Raw genomic sequence first — 7,510 nt, forward strand, 5'->3', positions numbered from 1 at the left:
GACTCGGATGATGAAAACATAGAGAATATCGACACCAGAACTGACCCAAGATTTTTCCTAATTCCAATAATCTAGGGGGGACCTTCTCAAGCTCAAGAGGAACTTCCATTAGCAATCCAGGGGGAACCTCTTCCAATGGTTCAAGAAAATGCTAATCTCGCTCCAACAGTCCAAGATGATTCCACATGATGTTCTCAAGTCCAGGGGAACTGCCGTTTCCAACTACAGAGTCTTCCGATATTGAAGACATTCCCTCTACCGCAACTGCTGATCGTCTGCAACCCCGTCTACACGTATGGACGAACAACCACCTATCGGGTCAAATCATCAGCAACCCATCCGCAGGTATCCAGACTCGATCTTCCAAGGATTTATCTGATCACTGTCACTACGCATCATTTATGTCCTCGGTCGAGCCCAAAATGATCAATGAAGCATTACTAGAACTAGACTGGATATCCGCAATGCAAGAAGAACTAGAAGAATTCAAAAGAAACAAAGTATGGAAACTCGTTCCAAAGCCGCAAGGTTACACTACTGCTGGTACTATATGGGTGTACAAGAACAAGTTGGATGAATTCGGTGTGGTCGTCAAAAACAAGGCAAGGCTAGTTGCTAAGGGATATAGTCAACTTGAAGGTATTGACTATGATGAAATGTACGCTCCGGTGGCATGAATGGAAGCCATCTGAATCTTCTTAGCATATGCAACTCACAAGAACATCAAATGGATGTGAAAAGTGATTTTCTCAATGGTGAATTAAAAGAGGAGGTTTATCTTTCGCAACTTCCTGGCTTCAAAAGTATTGAATTTCCTAATCATTGCTAAAAACTTAAAAAGGCAGTCTATGGTCTGAAGCAAGCTCCAAGAGCATGGTATGAGACTCTCTCAGAATTTCTTGTCTCATCTGGGTACAAAAGAGGAGTGATTGATCCCACTTTATTTCGAAAAGCAAACGGTAATCACCTTATGCTTGTACAAATATATGTGGATGATATCATCTTTGGATCTACAGATCAGGGAATGGTGGATGAATTTGCAAAACTCGTGACCAGTAAATTTCAAATGAACATGAATAGAGAGATTAATTTCTTTCTAGGTCTTCAAATCAAACAAGTTCCGCAAGGAATATTCATCCATCAGGAAAAATATACCTCTGAACTGCTAAAGAAATACTCAATGGACAACTATTCCTCAGCAAAGGTCCCGATGGCCTTCGGACATAAAATCTCCGCTGATCCTACTGGTGAATCCATAGATCACAAAACTTATCGAGGAATAATTGGTTCGCTGATGTACCTCACTACAAGCAGACCAGGTATCGTCTGTGCAACAAGTGTATGCGCAAGGTACTAGGCTGATCCAAAAATGTCACACATGACCACAGCCAAGCAGATTCTAAGATACTTAAAAGGCAGGAAGACTCTTGGTTTATGGTACTCCATAGGAAATGACTTCAGCCTACAAGCATTCACTGATGCGGATCATGCCGGATGCAAACTAGATCGAAAAAGCACCTCCGATGGATGTCAATTTCTGGGTGGAAGACTCGTCAACTGGTCATCAAGAAAACAAAGTTGTGTATCACTGTCTACCGCAGAAGCTGAATATGTGGCCGCAACCAGCTGTTGTTCACAAGTCTTGTGGATGAAAACACAAGTTATAGACTATGGATACAGAATGGTGCAGATACCAATTTACTGTGACTCCGAGAGTGCTATAGCGATTTCTCACAATCCTATTCATCACTCTAAGATGAAGCATATTGAACTACGGTATCACTTCATCAAAGACCACATTCGGAAAGGTAACATTGAACTAATTTTTGTTAATACTCATGAAGAGATTGTTGATGTATTCACTAAAGCACTTGACTCTACCAAACTCAACAGTTTCTTACAAATGTTAGGAATGATGAATCCGGACCCACAATTCTTTTTGAATTAATACGTACCGCAAACCATCCTTGGTCTTTGTTGCAGTCATAATTGAATTTATTTATGATAGATAGTTTTGGTATATCCTATGTACCACAGTATATCCTATGTACTGCAGTATACCTCATGTACCGCAACTATACATCATATCTATCTTTCAATGGTCCTTATTGTTAGTTGTTACTAATTTTGTTCAAGTGCTCTCCTCAGTTATTCTACTGCAGTCATCTAACCATCCATCCGCAATGATAAAAGATCCATCCGCAATGAAGTCTCAATCCGCGATCACATTGATTAATTTCTCAACTACTTCATAAATTCTTGAAACGTTCTGTGCTATTTAATGATCCTTTATTAAATAAGAAAAACATTATGTGTGTAGCATATCACCGTTTCAGTTCTACTTTTCAAATAAACCTTATGTCAGACCTATTCTGGGTATGATGACAAAAAGAACAGTTTTCCATAAAAATTTATTTTAAGAAATCTTTTTCATTAAACTGTCTCTTCCTATTACCCCCAAAACATCAAATCCGTTACATCTTCTTCCTTTTTTTTACAATGGATTAACCCCCTCACCACACGTTCTTCAGACGTGAGATTATAGTGACCGACATTTCATTAAAAGCAACCTCTATTGGAATATTCAAAAAAAAATCTTTTAATTAAATCATATGTGGCTAGGATTGCTTCTCATAATCTAAATAAAAAAACCAAACGTTTTTTTTTACTGCTATCCGATTCTACTTAGGGTAAAATCAATAAAGTTTCGAATTCGCCACTATAAAACCCTTTTTTTCTTCCCCAAGAAAGCTTTACGCTTTCTAAAAACTCTTAAGATGAACTTCATCTCCTTCATCTTCTAGCACCCTGTTTTTCCTACAAGTTCTTCAAACCTTTTAAAAAATGGTGAAATTAGGTATCTCAAAGAAACATTCCAACGCATCTACCTTTGTTCACCCAACTGGTTCAGACTCTTCTTCAAGGAACCAAACACCAACAATTGCATCAAGCAATTTTAGGGCAGTGTTCGATGTGCATTCTTCTTACAATGCTTCAATCAAGTTGATGATCAAGTTCCTGTCAAAATCACCCATTGTTTGTTCCTTTTGATGCTTTCATAGATGTTGTACCTTGATCAACACTCTTCAAATGTGCTTTCTCTGCATATCGTCCTCTCAACAACCTTCAAGAGGTGCATCTGAATCTGGTGAATGATTCTTTGGTTATTCTGACCAAAGAAAAATTTCTCAACGCCATCAATTTGTTAGTTCATCCTTCAACAAAGTTCTTCACCCCAAGTATGGCCGACATTCTATCTGCACTTTACCAGATGGGTTACCAAAAGAAGCAGAAAGGCATAGGTGAATTCAAGAAGAATCAATTGCCTACGGTATGACAATTCGTTTTCGATTTCGTGATCCGCAGTTTTTCTGCAAGGACCGAAGGCACTGATAACATGGGCCTCAAGCTGTAAGAGTTAGTATGGAGTATTTTTGCTGGCCACGATGTCAACTACGGTCAGATTCTGTGGGATGACTTCTTGCAGTACATCCCCAAGGAAAGTCCAAGAGAAAATCCTACCTAGCTCACCTTTGCAAGATTTTGGTCTCTATGCATCTTAGATCTTCATGCTGATGCAGAACTGAGCATGGGTAATGATGTCAACCTCTTCATCATCGGAGATCTTAAAAGGTACAACCCTTCTAAAGATCAATCAATTTTTGGACCCATTAGACGGCTACCAGTCCACATTTTGTCTACATGTCACACCCCAAAACCGAGAACGGCGGAAACGTTCAGGGGCAGAGGACGTCATCTAATGTATCACAACAATGTAAAGTAGTAAACAAGAAACAATATCATCCATTGCATTAATAGTATAATTATAAATTACAAGTGTGTTATTTCATAGTATCAGACAATATGATAACTAATCAAAATAAAAGAGGAGTCTTGATTTCTCCGTCTTCACAAAACTCGGTCGTCGTACCTGTCTATTTGTGACCTGAGAATACAAGTTATTTTGAAAGTGGGTATCAGCAATAAAGCTGGTGAATTCATAAGTATTAATGTGTCTTTGATTTGTAAAACTTGTAATGAAAGTCTTGACATTGTTTTGAAAGAAACTTCGTATAAGTATGTAAAGGTTTGTAAGTAATGGAAAGCATTTGAATAACCCTATAAATCCCTATGATCCCTATAAAAGAAGTCTTCTACCAAGACCCTACTGTTTTGAAAGTAAGCATCTCTGTAAATGTGATGGTTTTTCCCTGTTTAACTATTTGTATAAAACTATGGTATACCTCATCGTTTATGTGTATGAGTCACATTATAAAGGTAATAAGGAAATTAGTTATCTATATCAAATATATCCTACCTCGTCGATCATGTGAATGTGTCACAAAGTAAAGGAAGAAATAATATAATGACCTAAGTATTATCCTTTTGTACTAGGATAACTAAAAGTGTTAACTAAGACATCCGTAGATGTACATTTACCTCTGTAGCTAACAGCTGGGTGTAGGAATAGTTAGTCCCTTAATGTATACCTATAATGGTATCAACCGAAGACATCCGTAGATGTGCATTTACCTCTGTAGCTAACAGAGGTTCTAGGAATGGTTAGTCCCGCAAAGTATCCCTTGGAACGAGGATATAAAGTCCAATCTATCTCGTCGATTATGTGTTTGTATCACAAAGTAAAGATAAGAAGGAGAAATATATATATATATATATATATATATATATATATATATATATATATATATATATATATATAATAGTATCTACACATATAATATGTAATAGTAACTCGCCATATAACATCTACGTAAAAGTATTCATGTAAAAGTATTCATGTAAATGTACTCATGTAAGCGTATCTATGTAAACATACTCATGTAAGCGTATCTATGTAAACGTACTCATGTATCATGTAATGTACTCATGTATCATGTAATGTACTAGTATAGACTCATGAATGAACTGACTCTTGTGTGATTCCCTGTACTTGGAATAGTAAGTGGTATCTCCTAACTATACCTATAATAGTTACTGAGCATGTATGTGTATAACCTGAAGTATGCCTTTTCTACCCAAAGGTACTGAAATGACTGAGGAAAACTTTTATGTCTCTATATGTATACATGATATATAACTGACAGTTAAACGACCTTCGGACGGATACCCGATACCCTACCAGACCACATCCCAATGGGGAAAAGAAAATAAAGCGGGTTAGCCTTCCTAAGTCTTTTAAACATTATTTATATAACTATACCTATACACGCATGCAATTGACAATATAAAAGCATATAAGGAGTTTTATAAAACCTTTGAAAAAGATTAATACCTAAGAAAAGATCGACTTGATGTTAGTTTATAAAACGGTTTGGAAGTATTTTTTTGACAAAAACAGTTTAAGTATAAAGGAACCTTTGTCTGAAACACAATATAACAGGATTTGAAATGAACATACAGTCTTTAATAAACAGTTTAATAAGGTGTTTTAAACACCTAAAAACGTTTAAGATAAACATTTGAAGAAATCTGATTGGTAAAACAGTTACGTAAAGTAAAGCCATTTACATGTTAGTTATTAATCACATGTGATTGATATAATAACTAAACATGATTCAACTTGTATTCCCCCCCCCCCTAAAAAGCATTTTTAAGCATTTAAAAACATTTAAAAGGTTAATTCAATGGGTTATGAACTCACTTGATTGATTGGGAGAAAGCGAGATGATAATCGAGCAGAACTTCGACTTGGAAAAGTTGGTTTTCTCGGGAATCTCGGGAACCTCGGGAATCTCAGGAATCTCGGGAACACAAAACCTTCCTTCGGAACTTGAAGGTGAAAACCAGGGCTTTGGGAGGGCTTCGGGGGCTTAAACGCAGAGTTTCGGCGCGAGAAAGAAGAGAACTGAGCAATGGAACTCGGAGCCCTTGAAATCTATTTATAGAGCCATTTTTTGAGTGCGACGTTGTGGCAGAGCGTGTGCCACGTCGTGGTGAGTCAGCCTTATCCTCTTTCGTTGATTGGACGCTCTTATTCACTGGTCGGGTCGCGGCGAACTGTGCCACGTCGTGGCAGACCTGATAGTCTTGGATTTTGGGCCTCGAACTTGTAAAATCCTAAACTTTCGCGTACGAGCTCCGTTTTCCACGTTCTTTATATGCACGCGTAGGTGAGAATATACTTTACAACTCTTGTTTAGACTTCATCGGCTAATTTTGAATTAATTTTTGATTATTTATTTTTAACGGGCCGGGACACGAAAAATCCGTTAAAATCCATAACTTCTTCATCCGATGTCCGTTTTCGTCAGACTTTTTACCATTGCGCTAATATTGTTGAGACCTTCAATTCTCATTTAGGTTGTTTCGGCCAAAAGTCTCTCGATCTCTATTTCGAGTTTTTAGCTGTGTATTGCTATATCCGGATCTTGGAAAAATCATAACTTCCTCATATAAAGTCAGATTTGGACGTTCTTTTTACGTATATTTATGGTTTAATGTTATCTAAAACTTTCATTTAGATACTTAAGGCTAAAAACTATTGTGTTGAAACTTTGCGTTTTTTGTTTAATCGGTGTTGCCAGTTTTGTCGGAAATCTTAGGATGGTCATAACTTCTTCGTTATAACTCGGATTTTAGTGTTCTTAGTATTTCTATAAACCTTGACACATTATCTAGCATAATAGATATCCCTATAGAGACTTTTGCGTATTTTATTTTCGAAGTTAATTTCATTATATCAAAAGTGGTTACAATACTAGACTTTTTAGGTCATTACATAGAGTCGAAATATCGGGTTGTCACATCATCCCCCCGTTAGAGGGAATTTCGTCCCGAAATTTAATGTAAGGTAATTATTTGTGGACTAGGGAAACAGATGAGGGTATTTTCGTTTTATTTGATCTTCGCGTTCCCATGTGTATTCAGGTCCTCGCTTTGCATTCCAGCGGACCTTCATGATGGGTATGCGACTTTGTTTTGTTCTTTTAATTTCCCTATCTATGATTTCAATTGGCTCTTCTATAAAGTGAAGACTCTTGTTGATTTCGATTTCGTCTAGAGGGATAACGAGGGTCTCATCGGACAAACATTTCTTCAAGTTTGACACATGAAAGGTAGGGTGTACGTTATTGAGTTCTTGCGGTAGACGAAGTTTGTAGGCTACCGGGCCGATCCTTGCAAGGATCTCGAATGGTCCAATTTATCTTGGGTTTAGTTTCCCATGTTTTCCGAAACGTATTAACCCTTTCCAGGGCGAGACCTTTAATAGCACTCGGTCCCCGACCTGAAATTCCAAGGGCTTCCATCTTTTGTCCGCATAACTCTTCTTGGTCGAATGTATGTTGAATGTTTTTGTGGTCTGTGAACATAGTACACCTTGTACCTTACAAGTAGCGTCTCCAGATCTTCAGAGCAATTACCGCTGCTCATGACTCAAGATAACGTGTTGAATAGTTAACTTCCTGTGTCTTAAGCTGTCTTGAGGTATAGGCAGTGACCTTTCCTCTTGCTTAAGAACACAACCAAGCCCTTGGTTGGATGCATCGCA

Source organism: Lactuca sativa, chromosome 5 (assembly GCF_002870075.4).
Source record: "Lactuca sativa cultivar Salinas chromosome 5, Lsat_Salinas_v11, whole genome shotgun sequence".
In the NCBI taxonomy this organism is placed as follows: domain Eukaryota; kingdom Viridiplantae; phylum Streptophyta; class Magnoliopsida; order Asterales; family Asteraceae; genus Lactuca; species Lactuca sativa.